The sequence below is a fragment of the Oryx dammah genome, unplaced genomic scaffold, assembly GCF_014754425.2.
Source record: "Oryx dammah isolate SB20612 unplaced genomic scaffold, SCBI_Odam_1.1 HiC_scaffold_11203, whole genome shotgun sequence".
NCBI lineage: Eukaryota > Metazoa > Chordata > Mammalia > Artiodactyla > Bovidae > Oryx > Oryx dammah.
In genome coordinates, this window is record NW_024080596.1 from 534,906 (window position 1) to 552,622 (window position 17,717).

Here is a 17,717-nt window from a genome sequence, read left to right on the forward strand (position 1 = left end):
AAAAAAGAAAAATATAAAAACTACCTAAACTAACAACTAAAAAAAACTGAAAAAAAGAAGAAGAAACAATACCCACAGTTATTATGTGTAAAGAAAAAAAAATAAAAAAAAAACATGAAAATAAGAGCTAGATCTTTAAAAAGATAAAATCTTTAAAACTTCAGCTAGACTCATCAAGAAAAAAGAGAGCTGAAAAAAATAACATTAGAAATTTAAAAAGAAAAGAACCAAACTAAGACCATAGAAATACAAAGAATTATAAGATTCCTACAGGCATCCACTAATAAAATGGACAAATTAGAAGAAATGGATATGTTTCTAGACATGTAATGTATCTCAAAATTACATTAGAAAGATATAGACTATATAAACAGATCAATTACCAGCAATAAAACTGAATCTGTAGTAAAACAAACAAACAAAAATCCTAACAAATGAAAGTCTGTCATCAGAAAACCTCACAGTTGAATTCTATGACACATTTAAAGAAGTTACCACATATTCTCAAAGTATTCCAAAATACTGAACAGGAAGGAATACTTCTGAACCCTTCCTGTGAGGTTGGCATCACTCTCAGGCCAAAATCAGATGAAATACTCAAGAAAAAGAAAAATTAAAGTCTAGTATCACTGATGAACATAGATGCACAATCATGCAAATAAACTGGATTCAAAAATGTATTCACATTAAAAGGATCACATGCCATGATTGTGCCATTTATTCTGTGGATGTAAGAGCGATTCAACATATCCAATGTAACAGGTCAAATGTAACAGGTCACATTAACAAATTGAAGAATAAAATTATATGATCATCTCAGTAGATGCACTGGTGATTATTTTTTAATACATATAAATATGGAATCACTATGCTGTGCACCTGGGACTAACATACTGCTGGGTCAATTATAATTCAATGAAAATTATTTTTTACAATATTTATAACCATATTCCAAAAGTACAAAATTTAACATATTTTCAGCAAAATTAAAATATAAAAATTAAAAATTATTTTACATATAGTTTCCCCAGTTATTTTATTCTAAAATATATAAATGATACGTTACAAGTCAAAATACAAATTATTATTAATGTGCATACAATTTTCAAATAAATTAAATAAAGTGAATTTTGAATTCATTTTTTGAAGTTTAAGTCTTATTAGATATTTTCATAAAACTAAAATATCCATCTGTGGACTTTTAGTGTATTATATTAAGTGAAATTAATCAGAAAAGATAAAAATATGCTATAATCTCACTTATCTGTAGAATCTGAAAAACAGAACTAAAATATTGCAAAATATAAACCTCACAGATACAGAGATCAGACTGATAGATGCCAAAGGCAGGAGTTTGGAGATTAATTAAATGAGTGAATATGCTCACAAGGTACAAATTTTGAGTTATAAAACAAGTTTTCGAGATGCAGTGCACAACATTGTGACTATAGTTAATAATACAGTATTGTATATTTGAAAGTTACTAATAAGGAGAGTTAAATGGCAACCCACTCCAGTGTTCTTGCCTGGAGAATCCCAGGGATGGGGCAGCCTGGTGGGCTGCCATCTATGGGGTCGCACAGAGTCAGACACGACTGAAGTTATTTAGCAGCAGCAGCAGCAGCAGCATACAATAGATTAAGTAGATCTCAAAAAAAAATATTTTGTAACTATGCATGAAAATGCATGCTAAGTAGACTTATTGACGTGATCATTTTGCACTATACACAAATATATCTCATTACATTGTGCACCTTAAATATAAGTGTGTGTGTGTGTGTGTGTGTGTGTGTGTGTTAAATTGCTTCGGTCGTGTCTAACTCTTTGTGACCCCATGGACTGTAGCCCACCAGGCTCCTCTGTCCATGGGATTCTCCAAAAAAGAATACTGAAGTGAGTTGCCATTTCCTCCTCCAGAGGATCTTCCCAATCCAGAGACTGAACCCATGTCTCCTGGCTCATGCATTGCAGGCAGATTCTTTATCCCTGTGCCACCAGGGAAGCATTATATGTCAGTTATATCTCAATTTAAAATTTTTTCACAAAGAAAGAGAATAATGTAAATGTAAGTTGCTTTCTATATTTTGTTTACTTGACATTTTTAAAATAGAATTTATGTGAAACTTTTAGTGAAAACATTTTACTCACTTTTGCTTAGCTTCCTTTTTTGGTTCATTCAATTTCCAGTAAAATGCAACATAAAAAATATATCATTTTAAATGTGGCTATTGCAAACACTGTGGTGGTTCAGTGGTAAAGGATCCACCTGGAATGCAGAAGACACAGAAGATATGGGTTCAGTCACTGTGTTGTGAAAATTCTCTGGAGGAGGGCATGGCAATTCACTGAAGTACTCTTGCCTGGAGAATCCCATGGACAGAGGAGCCTGGTGGCCTACAATCCATAAGATCGCAAAGAATCAGACGCCCCTGAAGTGACTGAGCATGCATATTGCACACACATGATATAATTTTCCTTAAATCACTTGTGAAAACTGCATCAATTGTGCATCAGTTCATAAGGAAAACCAAATATCGGTCCCACACTATACATGGTAAACTATTTACAAAAGGAGATACATCAAGTACCAAATTCCTGAAAAACAGAAGACTTAAAACAGCTCCACATGATGCCAGGACATCCTATTAGTAAACTAGTTCACATCCAAAGGGCAAAGCCTGAAGGCATAGGACGATATTCAAATAGATGCAAAGAAAATGCTGCAGGTAGAGTCTTCTAAGGTCTGTCAAGATGTAAATTTTCTAAGTGGATCAATGAAAATAGAACTAGTACCTTATGTTATAAGGAAACTGAATATTGACTGAAACTGTCAATATGCAAATATACAAATTAGAGCCTCAAAATAGTAATAGATTCTATAAGTGAGAGTTGAAGAATAGGGAGGAAAGAAAGGTTTCGTTTACTTATGTTTTTCCCTGAGTATGTATTTTATGCAGATTTTTTCCCTTCATAAATTGTGAAACTTGCGGTGGTTCAAGAATAAGAACTAACAGATTCAAAAAGCAAATGTTTTTCTTTCCTCTCAATGTGTGCATGCTTGTGCATGCTAAGTTGTGTCAGACTCTTTGGGACCTCATGGACTGTAGCCCACCCGGTTCCTATTTCCATGGAATTTTCCAGGCAATACTGGAGTGGGTTACCACATCCTACTCCAGGGTATCTTCCCAACCCAGGGATTGTACCCGTATTCCTGCATTGGCAGGCAGATTCTTTATCACTGTGCCACCTGAAATGCCCCTTTTCCAAATAGTTTGGAAAGAGAGCAAACCAAAGCTATGTGTCTCCCTGAGTCCCAAGGTCTAGATGGTCATTTCTTATCCTGTTCAAACTTGCCAAAACACACACCAGATTCCCTTAGGACAAGTGTTATGAGAACAGTTACTGCCTGCCTCAGTCTGCATGGTAATGACAGAGAAAAAAAGATCTCTTATGTAACTGGAAACCAAAGAAGAATGAGATTTCTAGGTTAATATTCCATCAATCAGAATTGACTTTGTAAGAAAAATAAATGCTGGAGAATAGGTGGATTATAAAAATTAAGATTTATGGCATTTAGCTAGCATACTCTTTCACAAAAATTTTTCTTTGCTGCCTTAAAATATATCTGCTCCTTTTTACACTGTAACTTGTCAAGGAACTTGAAATTCTCATTGTCAAATATTTATTCAGTTTATTTTCTATTTGGAGCCTCTGAAAATCTTCATTAGGTATTATCTTCCCTTTACTTATTAGCATGAATTACATTGTCAGAAAAACTATCAATAACCAGTCAATGCATTGAGATAAAGTGAATTTCAATGTGAATTGAAATCAAAGTACAGTTTCTAACATAACAGGTAATCAGATAGATACTTGTTACTGGGCAAGAGAAGACAAAGAGTAGGTCCAGATAATAATGTCCTACCAGGAAAAAGACTTCTTGGTAGGTATCAAGGTACCTACCTCAAGGTAGCTTGAGACTCAAGGTAGCTTGAGGCCCAAGGTACATGATGTGGGCCTATTAGGAAGGAAGGGTTGCATATAGGTGTGTTAAAGGAGATTCATCGCAATACATAGTATAATAAAAGGAGAAAGCTCAAGATAAATTACCCACCAAATGGATGTTCTAATTGATTTACACTGATTTGAGGCTTTCCAGGAGGCTCAGTGGTAAAGAATCCATCTGCCAATGCAGGAGACACAAGAGAGGCAGGTTCTATCCCTGGGTCAGGACGATTTAGCCACTGAGCATGCACGTGCGTGCACGCACACACACACACACACACATACACACATTTTTCAAATTCATAATTTGTCCCCCCTCAAAGAAGGAAGCAGCTGTCTATAGCAAATACAACTATTTCTTTTATAAAATCTCCATTTTATTCTGACTCCTGAATTTGAGTCTGATAAATGCCACCTTGATTCCTTTGATTTTGAAAATAATGTAAATTATACAATATTGAGAATACTCTCTGGCAGAATTCTACAGCCTCAAGATTCTTTGCTGGGAAAGCAATAGGAATGTATGGCTTCCAACACTATCCCAATCCCTGCCCTTGATTTTGACAGATATTTACATTTTCAACAAAGAGAAGAGAGAGAGGTTATAGGAAATTTGAAATGATTAAAATACTAGTGCTATTTATTTGGGTTTCCCAGGTAGCTGAAATGGAAAAGAATCTGCCTGCAATGTGAGAAACCTGGGATCACTCCCTGGGTCAGGAAGATCCCCGAGAGAAGATCATGCCTACACACTCCATTATTCTCGCCTAGAGAATTCCTTGGACAGAGGAGCCTGTTGAGCTAAGTCTATGGTGTGGCAGAGAGTCGGACATGACTGAGTGACTAATACACACACACACGGTTTATTTAGAGCAGAGTGTGGATTTTACATACCTCCCTGAATGAAATACAAATGTATTTTGGGGCTTTACCAATTACACTTGGATGGAATATATTAATATACACACCCTCCAATCCAAGTGATGTATTTTTTATCTAAATATTTGTTATCACATAAACATAAAAATATATTTTATTTTATAAAATTTGGAAACTGCAGAGATGTGAACATATATGAAATATGCTGAAAAATGAGAGATGTGTTTAGCAGAAACATTCCTTTTAATCTGCTTGTATTCTGGGTGATGGTATTTTGCAAGCTTCTTTATATTTTCCTAGATAATTACTTTGTAAATGATGACTAGTAGTTGGCTGTGTACTTGTTTGTTTTTTTTTGTTTTGTTTTGTTTAGTCCCTAAGTCACATGTTCCACTCTTTTGCAACCCCATGGACTGTAGCCCATTAGGCTTGTTTGTCCATGGGATTTCCCAAGAAAGGATATTACAGTGGGTTGCCATTTCCATCTTCATGGATGTGTACTTACAACTTGCAAAATGGATTGCTACTCTAATTTCTTTGAAGTCAAGTCATTTTTAAATGGGAAGAAAATACTCTCCTGCAAACAGAATGAGTCTTCAGGGAGTTAGACTCTGAGAAACTATTAATGACTGGCTTAGGCAGATCGCTTTCATTTCTGTGAGGGAGGAAAGTGAGATGCTTAATGGAGACTATAAATTAACATGTTATTAGCATGCCCTCTCATACTTATAATCTATCATACTAGGCCTTTTTGCTTAGATTAATTCCTTTTTGAGTCTCTTTTGCAAGCCACCACTTCACTGACTGATTAGATACTGTCAGTGTAAGTGAAGTATCAAGATGCCACCATCCAAACATTAGGACTATTTAGACACATCAAGGTGTATAAATAAGGAGTAAATATATGTGTGCATGTGTTCAGTCACTTCAGTCATGTCCAGCTCTTTTGCGACCCCGTGAACAACAGCCCTCCAGGTTCCTCTATCCATGGGATTCTCTCAGCAAGAATACTGGAGTGGGTTGTAATGACCTCCTCCAGGGAATCTTCCCAATCCAGGGATCGAACCCATGTCTCCTGCATCTCCTGCATTGCAGGCAGATTCTTTACCAACAAGCCACCAATGCAGAAGCCCAAGGAGCAATATAGGTATAAGCTTTACAAGGTATTCTTGTGACAAGGAATGAACCACGTAGAAAGAGATTGTTCTATAACGTTAGTTCTGCTCAACTGCATGTACATATAGCATTTGTGATGTCTTGGGAAAAGTCATGAGTCTAAAAATTTTATACACAATCCATGTTATGTCATTAAAATAACACTTCAACACCACTCCACCACTTTCATCCAGTTTACAATTGAGTAAACTGAGGCATGAAGAGGTGACTTCATTCAAAACACAGCTGGTAACAAAAGAGTGAGAATTCAAACTTAGGGAGTCTGGCCTAAAACCTAGTCTTAATGTCTATGCTACATAGCATGCCTACCTTGGGTGCTATCAAGCTCTTTCACTTGAAGAAGCTACGTTGCTGTCTATTGAAGTGCACATTTCCTGTTTCCTAATTTCAGACCCTGTATCAGTTCCTTGAAAGAAAGGACAAATAAGACACAAGTTTATCTTTCAAGGGTTTAGAATTTAGCTAGTTAATAGTCACTAAAATATTAGAAGGAAATTTTAGTGTCTGAGGGGATGACAGAGAACTCAGAGGAAGTGAACACTGAGAAAGACTATAGCATCTTATTATTCAGAGAATTGAGAGAGGTAAAATTCTTCATGAAATAGATCACCTAACAACAACAACAACAAAATGGTAATTGAAAATATTGGAGAAGAATCGGGTTGGAAAGTCAGAGAGAGTGAATAGAGCTTGTGGATGAAAGAAATTTTGGGGATGAGACCTGGTGGGAAAATTAGAGTAAGGTAATGAAAATATTTTATACTGGGGGACGGAAACACCAGAAAATTTTAACCCGAAAGAATTCTGAAAAATAATATGAACTTTTTACCCCATGGTGGTATAAAAAACAAACGTGTGATGACCTAAAATGTTGTGATGTCCTGCAGTGTGTTGGTGCCAGATCCCTTCTCCATCCATGGGCTCTGTTGGAAGAAGGCACATTCTTATTTTTCTATCTGTACTTCTTCCCTGAGATCAAGTGTAGATTAGACGGCCTCCTCCTTCAGAGATTCTTGATGATAGTAAATTCAAATGCATTAGTGAAAATGTTACATTACAGGGGCAAACATTCTATTTTAGGTTAGTTTTATACTGGGTTCTTTTATTTTGGTTAGGTTTGATTCTTATTTTTCTCTTTAGGCTGTGTGACCAATTTCAAATGACTTTTTATGGGGAAGCACAATTATAGGACATTTTGAGGGATTTGAGGGTCTATTTACTCTTAACCCCTCATCCTTCTAAAAGATTCATTAAAATATTCCTTTACTAGGAACCTAGTAAGCAGTCTTCTCAAGTCAGTAATTTCACCTTTTTATGAAGAGAAGTGATATTTCAGTGTGCTTGAAGTGTCCTTTCAAACAAAACTGAGTACTCTTCTGGAAATGAAAGATTTTATGTCATTAACCTTTTTATTATATCTCAAGGAGTTGGTGAATGTAATCCATAAGAAAAGATTAGTGAACAGGATAATTTTGGGGGAAGGATAACAGATATATAATATCATATATAATATGATACGATATATTATAAGCTTAGATTCTGTCCCATAACCCCAGTAAGATACTCTCTTACTGTGTTGTAAGCAACTGACAATTTTCTGTATGCAACATTGGAACAGTTCCCTAGTGTTCATAATTCATCACTGTTATCTCCCTTTAATACTTGAAAGACCTTTATTAAAGATCAGTTTTCTCCCAAAACAACATTTATCTTAAGTGCTCCCTATTAAAATGCTGCTGCATGCAAAATAGGTAATTCTGTTAATGCTTTAGCAGCCATTAATACCAAGAAAACTTGCATTCAGACAGCAAATTATACATTTCTCAGATATTAATGGACTCAAAACTATCTTATTGCTGCTTTTTTATTTGTTTTGCTGTCCCCTAATGAATAAGGTAGAAGAGAAACACCCCCACTGTGCTCCTAATTAGAGGTGCTATCTAGGCAGGGTTGCACCTTTAAGATAACACAAATTCAAACCTGCAAAGTAGAAGGAAATCTTCTATAACAGTGCCCTTTCCCAGACAGTAAGAAAGGAAAGACATTATACGAGCTGCCTAGGGAACAATTATTTGATCACCTAGGTTGTTATTTCATTAAAATTCTCCAGAATCTAACAATTTTTAGCTCTGCCATAGCCTATAAAAGCTGCCAACATTGGAAACTTTGGTTAATTTCAAAGACACATGAATAGTGATAGTGATATGATGGCCAGATGGCATGGCAGGATGGGAAGAAAGGAAAACAAAAAAGGAACCTAGCAAGAAAATGTAAAAGACATCTTTATTTATTTATTTAGTATACTTTGCCATTATATAGTTCTTTGGACAGGGATGAACACTGAAGCATAGTTTAATCTTACCTCATGGTAGCATCATTTCTGTTAGTTAGCTGGAGGATCTCTAGCCTTAAATGAAGGACAGCTGCTCATCTTGGGTATCAGGAACCTAACAATGATTGAGCATTTGGCTTTTATAAAACTGTTTCTGTTTGTGTAGAACATTAATAAAGTTTAGAAAATAAAGTAGCAAGAAATAGTTTGGGAAGATCCAAATTAAAAAAAATATATTTCTTTTTAGTATAGAACTTCCTAGAGGTGTCAATATTTCAATATGGCTCATTGTGAATCTCCAAAAGAGCATGTAGGAGAGAAGAGCTAATATATTTAGCCACAGGTATCTTTTTCTTTTTTTTTTTTCCCCAGAGACATTGTAAAAATAACATACCACAGATTATCAGGCTAACGGCCTCCAATCATGGCATATCTGAAGTCTTCTTTTTTTTTCCACTAGAAAGCTTTCCTGCTTCTCTGTCTGCCCTTGTTGTTGCTGTTTAGTTGCTCAGTCATGTCCTACTCTGTGTGACCTCATGGACTGCAGCATGCCAGATTTCCCTGTCCTTCACTGTCTCCCAGAGTTTGCTCAAACTCATGTCTGTCGAGTCAGTGATGCCATTCAACCATCTCTTCCCCTGTCATCTCCTTCTCTTCTGTCCTCAATCTTTCCCAATATCAAGGTCTTTTCCAGTGAGTCAGCTCTTCACATCAGGTGGCCAAAGTATTGGAGCTTCAACTTCAGATCAGTCCTTTCAATGACTATTCAGGGTTGATTTCCTTTATGATTGACAGGTTTGATCTTCTTGTGGTGCATGGGATTCTCAAGAATCTTCTGCAGCACCACAGTTTGAAACTATCAACTCTTCATCACTCAGCCTTCAAGTCTCTGCCAAAATACAAGTGATGATGGCTGACCCTGTCATTATAAGCTCTGCTCTCATTTTGGTGCTCTTCATTTATCTCAGTCACTACAGTGGTCACAGAGATTGACTGTGTACCATCCATTGCCTCAGATCCCAGCCTTTAACCATTACTTACACTCACACATGCCATGTGTGCCTTGCTGGTTCTGACTTGTGGAATCTGAAATTAGTTGCTTAAGTCAGCATGAAGTCTGAGCTCTGCTATCTTTTCATTCAGTGCCTTAGCTCTTTATTCCCAAGTTAATATGCAGTTTTTGTTACTGGTTTCCATTTTCTGTCATCCTTGGTGACATCAAGCTCCTTTCCATCCTTCGCCAGTTTCTTTTGTGTTATTGTTAAAAATGTGCTTATTAGAAGAAGGAGAATCATAGACACAGGCAAAGGCTTTATACTTCTATTGTATGACCTGGCCTCAGATACTCATGAATCTGAGGCTCTCACCACAAAGACATGAATTATACAAACTTTTCTGTGGGTTACCAATTAAAACAGCATAAAGGTTTTTGTTTTCTTTTCTTTAACCTCATTTTTTGTTTTGAGACCTTGGATTTGATCCAGAGTTAAAATTCAGATTTTCACTTGCCAACAGTTGAAAATTTTTGAGCTTGTTTGGAGGTGCCCAACAATCAGATTAGAGACTTTGATACATTAAATCCACAATTATTGCATCCTCACTGATGTTGCTAAGTTTTGTTGGGCTATCAAATTATAAACTTTCTACTCTTCCATGAAACACTATGCTTCTCACATGTACTCTCATTAGAATTCCAGTTATTGATCCTATGCTTCTAAGTGACATCACTTCATTAAGGATAACTTGGGACTTCACTGGTGACTCTGAAGAACATTTCATGTATACATTATCATTCATTTCACAAGCACTTTAAAAAAGTTAAGGAATAAGATTTCTTAGACCCCAATGCAAAACAGTTTTGATTGATATGTCAAGTATTTCATGTGAAAATTTGAATCAAAAACCCTTTCACTAAAAGATACTTTGGCCAAACAGGCACAAGAAAAGATGCCACATGTCATGAATCAGCAGAGAAATGCAAATAAAAACCACAATGAGATATAATGCCAAGCCTTTCAGAATGGCTATCATCAAAATATATAAAAGTAACGGATACTGATAATGGCATAGATAAAAGGGAACACTTTCACACTGTTTGTGGGAATATAAATTAGTGCAACCACTGTTGACAATATGGAGGATTCCCAAAAAACTAAAAATAGAACTATCATATTACCCAGTAGTTCCACTGCTGGGTATATATATGAAAACAAAACAAACAAACAAAAAATTCAAAAGGATACATGAACCTTGATTTCCACCACAGCATTATTTAAAATTGCCAAGACATGGGAACTACCCAACTGTTCAATATATGAATGGATAAAAACGATGCTGTACATACATAATAGAGTGAAGTAGTACTCAGCCAAAAAAATGAATTTTTGTCATTGCAGCAACATGGGTGAATTTGGAGGATATTATGCTAAATAAAAGATGCCAGACAGAGAAAGATAAATACTATATGATATCACTTATATGTGGAATCTAAAAAAAAAAAAAAAAAAAAAAACCTAGCAAATATAGCATAAAAGAATCAGACTAACAAATGTAGAAAGAAATTAGTGGTCACCAGTGGGGATGAGGGAGGGACAATGTAGAGAAAGAGAAGTGGGAAATACAGAATAGTAGGTATAAAATAGGCTCAAGAATGTACTGTGTGTTGTGCCAATATTTTTTTAATAACAGTAAATAGAAAGTACTCTTGAAAATCTTATAAAAAAAGAAAATGAAAAACTGCTCTTTGGACAAAATAAATGGGCAATTTAACAAACTAAAGCAAGAACAAACTAGATTTATTCACCTAGTAAATCATTCCTCCACAGAGGTCTCTCTAGTCAAAACTATGGTTTTTCCAGTAGTCATGCATGGATATGAGAGTTGGACTATAAAGAACGTTGAGTGCCGAAGAATTGATGCTTTTGAAATGTGTTGTTGGAGAAGACTCTTGAGAGACCCTTGGACTTCATGGAGATCAAACCAGTCAATCCTAAGGGAAATCAGTCCTGAATATTCACAGGAAGGACTGATGCTGAAGCTGAAACTCCAGTACTTTGGCCATCTGATGCAAAGAACTGACTCATTGGAGAAGACCCTGGTGCTGGGAAAGATTGAAGGTGGAAGGAGAAGGGGACGACAGTGGGTGAGATGGTTGGATGTCATCATTGACTCAATGGACATGAGTTTGAGCAAGCTCTAGGAGTTTGTGATGGATAGGGAAGCCTGGCAGGCTGCAGTTCATGGGGTCGCAAAGAGTCAGACACAACTGAGGGACTGAACTGAACTCTGTCCCTTCAATTGCCTCCTTTTGTCCAGTCCTCTCTCTTCCCCTTATCCTTCTGATTTCTATTAGGTAGAACTCTGTCTACCTCTCCCTTCTCTTCCTCTTGTTCAGATATCCTACATTATTTGAAGAACTTTCCTAGAATCCCAAAATTCAAGTTGCAATTAAAAATGAATCCATCCCATGATTTATGTATGTAAATTACTGCAGAATTTAAACCATGGATTGAAGTTAAATTAAGAGCTATGATTAAAATTTTCCTAAATCATGAAAAGATAAAACAATATTGATGGAAATATTTAGAACTCTTTTGAGTACTGATTGCCTGCATTGCAAGAGATTCAGGATTCAGTCTCTGGGTCAGGAAGATCCCCTGGAGAACACAGTGGCTATTCACTCCAGTATTCTTGCCTGAAGAATCCTGTGGAGAGAGGAGCCTGGTGAGCCACAGTCTATTGGGCCACAAGAAGTCATACATGACTGAGCAACTAAGAACACATAGTAACTCTGAGAGGTTTTTTTTTTTTTTTTTTAAAGAACCCACAGATTTTCCCTCTCTCCCAGCCCTTAACCATAATCATTAAACCAATGACCAAAATGTCCTATTCTGCAAAGTTAATTGGAAGAGACTTACTCTGCAAATGCAACTAATATAAAAGGGATACCTGAGGAATACAACTGAACATGCACTAGTACTTTATTCAGAAGAGAAGATGAAGTCCTTGTTGATGTTTACTACTCCCTATGTACTTTGTAACTTAAACACTGTAATGCAAAATTAACAATACTTAAATGCTATAATATAAAGTAAATATATAAAAATGGATGAGGAGAAAAACTATATATATATATGCATGTGCGTGTGTGTATCACACCAACATCATAATAATGAAATAAGGAGTAAATGCTTATGACCGTTAGAGTCCTTGTTCCTGTAACTAGTCATGTTGTTATAGCTGTCACATATAACTACTTTTTTCCACTAGTATCCTCTTTGCCTTCAACAAGCATCTCACTTGCTAGGGTGAGACAAATCTTCATATGTCATTAGCAGTCTACCTTGAATTGGGCTTTATAGTTTTCCACTGGTATTTATCACAAGGCATGATAATACTGAGGTAGGGGATAGATGGACCCTTGGACTGGATAGCTGGTGATATCCAGCGGAGTTAAATTGAAACTTCATTTTCTGTAGATGCTCGAAGGACAAAGCTAGTTGCAGAAGCTGAGCTCTGCTGAAGTAAGAGATAAGATAATCACTCCTGAGATCAAGGAAAACTTCCCTATATATATACATGCATAGGAAGGCTCATTGGGAGTCAACACAGGAGGGGGTGCCACTCCATAATAAGTAAGGACATATACGCACAGGGATTTGCAGTGAAATCCATCTTAACAAGGGGCATCCCCAGTGGTATTAAAGAACCCACCTGTCAATGTAGGAGACATAAGAGACGCAGGTTCAATTCCAGGGTTGGAAAAGGTTCCCTGGAGGAGGGAATGGTAATCCACTCCAATATTGTTGTCTAGAGAATCACATGGACAGAGGAGACTGACAGGCTACAGACCATGGGGTTGCAAAGAGTTGACAAGACTGAGTGACTAAGCATGCATGCATACATGTTATCTTAGCAAAATGTTATGCATGCATGTATGGGGGGATCCTAGGACTGGTTAGTTGTGAAAAAAGAAACAAGATGATTGCCCAAAGGTAAATAAAGACCCATAAGGACCGTCCTATATAAATGATTTAACCACCCCTTTACTGGCCCCCTCCTTATTATGGGGGATGCCCAAGCCCTTAACGCTCTTGATATGTATTTCTGCCTTGCTTCTGTCTTAAAGAAACTGTTTTTCACTGTGCTCCCTCACTATTGTGCTGTGTCTATAAAAGAAACTTTATACCTGTTTTTAAAGTTTTAACCTCCTTTAGAAATACATTTTTCAATGGGGGTAAGAGTCGGGAGAACTGTGCTTCTAGCCCCTAGCCTCTGGTGGACTAGTGTTTGGGATTCTTGGTTTTCACCCAGGCTGCCCAGATTCAATTCCTGGGTAGGGAACTACGGTCTCTCTTCAGAAACACTCTCTATTCTCTCTCTGAGATCAATACTAAGAGATACCCTAAGGAATCTCTATTGTAGAGTAGCAGTTCAATTTCTCCTTGAAGTCAGGACAATCATCCCAGCTAGCACAATAACTGTCTTCATTTTCCTGAAGTTTTAGGAGCCCGAAGTGGCTGGATAGCAGTTTTAACCTTCTGTTCAATGGAATCATTGTTTTGTCTCCTGGTGGAAATATTCCTCCATGTAGAACTAAGACTTCCAGACCAGTAGACTTAAGGTCACAAAGACAGTAAGCAAACTTTTTGCAATTGAGTCACTGAGGAGAATAATAAGTGGTTCAAGTCCCATTTCCATCCACTGATTTCTAGCACCACCTGGGAAGCCCCAGGTGAATTCTGGTGATGGGAGGAAAAGCACCATATATCAGAGATATTTTATAAATCCATGGATAGTATCTTTGACAGGCACATTGTGGGCAGAAAAGGCAAATCTGTATGCAAAGTATATGTCTATTTCAGTAAAAACAAAATACTGTTCCTTCCATGATTGAAACAGTCCAGTGTAATCAACCTATCACATTATCTGGCTAAACATCCTGAGGAATGAATGGTATCATGTCAGGGATTCAGTGCTGGCCTCTGCTGCTGGCAGACGGGGCACTCAGTATTGGCCTTAGTCAAGTCGGTTTGGGTGAATGGAAGTCCATGCTGCTTATTTCAGACAAAAAGTCAATCTCTGCCACTATGGCTACTTTATACATAAACCCAGTAGGCAATGATGGGGCTGTCTTGGAATGGAAACTGACTGGTATCTCCAGAATGGATCATTCTGTCCAGTTAATTATTCAAATCCTCTTTTGCAGAGATCAACATTTGACCAAGAGATACAAGGGTAGAACAGGGGAGACTGGAGTGTGGTAGTCCATGGGGTTGCACAGAGTTGGACAGGAATTAGAGACTGAACAGTAACAGAAGGACACAAATACCTTCACACTGTGTGCCCAGACAGAGGTTTATGCCCATGCCTCTTCCCCAAATTTTCTTCACATTGTGTGACCAGACAGAGGTCTATCCCCATGCCTCTTCCCCAAATTTTCTTCACATTGTGTGACCAGACAGAGGTCTATCCCCATGCCTCTTCCCCAAATTTTCTTGTATCAATTCTCTAATTTGTTCCAGTCATGTTTCTGACCGTCTGGCAAAACCTTCAGGTACCTAAATCAATATACACACATCTGGCCATTTCTCCTTCCAAGCAAAATGAACAACCAGATGCACTGCTTAAAGTTCTATTAGTTGGGAAGATTTCTCTTCACCACTGTCCTACAGAGGTGCCCCAAAATGGACTATAGTGCTGAAGTTGTTCACTTTGGGATGATGGCTGTATAGGAAGAACCATTTGTCAACAAGGTCAAGGTTTCTCTTCCTCTGTGAACTGGTCATAGGAAATTCCAGAAGAGGCCAAAGGTACAGACTGGGAGAGAGAAGTAGCAAGCCATTAGTGGGATGGTGGCATTTGGATCACTTCTTCACAGAACAAACTTGTGCTTTCAGAGTCTGCTCAGGCCTGATTACATATATATATATATATGTATATATATATATATATATATATATATATATATACATATATATATATACATTTAATAACAATAATTGAGTGTGTGTGTGTATATATATATCACTTCCTTTCAGTAATGGACTGATGATGTGCTGCCCATATTTATAGTTTGGTGGTTCAGACAACATTCAGTTCATTATGAGCAGTTCAGGTTGTATGGTAACACAGGGGACCAAGGCTAAGTGTTCAGTTTTTAAAGGCCTAATAGTAAGCCAAAATCTTTCTTAAAGGAGAGCAGTTATCTGCAGAAAATGGCAAGGTTTTGCTTCAATATTCCAAGGGCCTGATCTATGATTTGCCAATAGGAATCTTTCAAAGGCTCCAAACAGCATCTCTAACAAATGAAACTTCAAATACCAATAGATCTGCTGGATCACATAGCCCAAGAAGCAGAGCAGCCTGCCTGTTTGCCTGAACCTGTCAGAACTAGCAGCTCTGGGGTCAACTGCTAAATGAGTCAGAATAACATACTTGCAAGAGGAATATATTGTCTCCATAATCCAGAAAGGCCTACAAGACACGTTCCTCTCTTTGCTTCAGCAAGAACCAGAGACAATACCTTACCCTTCACTTCAGAAGGGATACTCTCCAGGTCCCACACATTGAAATGTCACCGATTTAGAGGACCACTGAACTTTTTGCCATATTTATTTCTTACCCCTTGACATGTAAATGTCTCACCAATAAATTTAGAGTAGTCACTATCTCTCACTCAAAAGATCCAATAAGCATAATATATCATTACACTGGATGGTATAATAGTCTGTAGAAAGGAAAGCAAATCAAGATTTCCACAAACTGAATTATGACATACAGCTGAAGAGTTGCTATACCCCTAAGATAGGACAGTGAAGGTATATTGCTAGCCTTATCATTTGAAAGCAATATGCTTCTGCTGGTCTTTAATAAAAAGTATGAAGAAAAAATATATTTTCTAGATAGCTATGTTAATTTGCCCAAGCAATGAAATCACATCTAGTACAGCAGCTGTGATTGGAGTCACCACCTAGTTAAGCTGGTGATAATCCACTGTCATTCTTCAAAATCCATCTGTCTTCTGCACAGGTCAAGTAGTTGAGCTGATAGGATTTGATAGATATCACCAGGTGGCGCAATGGTAAATAATTCACCTGCTAATGCAGGAGATTCAAGAGATGCAGGTTTGATCCCTGGGTTGGGAAGATCTCCTGGAAATGACAAGCCACTCCAGAATTCTTGCTTGGAAAATTCCATGGATAAAGAAGCTATCCAGTCCATGGGTCCCAGAGAGTCGGACACACCTGAGTACACACATGTACGCACAAATCACCCCTGTTCCTTTCAAGTCCACATGGTGGCACTAATCTCTGCAATTCTTCCAGGAATGCAGTATTGTTTTGGTTTTCTATGTTCCTAGGCATAGGCACTTCTTGTGGTTTCCATATGATTTTTCTGTAATGATGGCCCTCATTTCACAGGTCAAGGAATCAATATTGGGATTCTACCAACTGCTGATAGTGTTTGTTTCAATTATGCATTCCTGGGGAACAGTTATAGGATGAGTTTAGGGATCGGGTAGGCCCATATTGACATAGATCTGAGATAAAACTAATTTGATCACCTGACATCTTTAAGCCCCATACTTTGATGAATATATCAGAGTGTTGTTTGGGGTCTCCTGGAGTTAGTGTCTGTTCCGAGTCAGTGTTCAGTGTCCCTGAAAGTTTTAATTATTTCCTTTTTCCCAGTGCACAGTTACCTTTGAAAAAGGTCATAAGTCCCTTTGAAGAAGACTGGGATAAAGGTTAACAGTTTGATTGTTGGCAGTGTACCAGAGTCGTTTTTCAAGAGAAACTATCATCCCTTAATTCAAAAGATTCTGGATCTGGAGATTCCCCTGGCTATCCAGTGCTTAATAATCTGTGATTCTACTGCAGGGGGCATGGGTTCAAACCCTGGTTAGGGAAATAAGATCCCACATACTGGCTAGCAAAACAAACAATGAACAAAAAAAGCACCTCACAAATATTATTAATTAAATCTGTGAATATTCAATGTGATAAGGGCAGGGGAAAAAAGACTTTATAAAAAAGAGAGAGATTATAGATCTGTAAACTTGTTCAAGTCTGGGGTTGACTGTTTTTATTATTCAATTTTGACTTTTGTTCAACTGACCTGTAACTTATGCTTTAACTGCTCACATAGGATACCCTACTTCTATATAGTCTGTCTTCAGCTTCCTCATGTTAATAATTTGCAGTCAGACCTACAGCTGTCCTGTCTTTTGTGTTTTTGCTACAAAGCTTTCTTCCACCTCTATCTTCTAATATCTGCCAAAATGCAAGAGGTGGTGGCTTACCCCTTCACTTTAGCAAGCTCT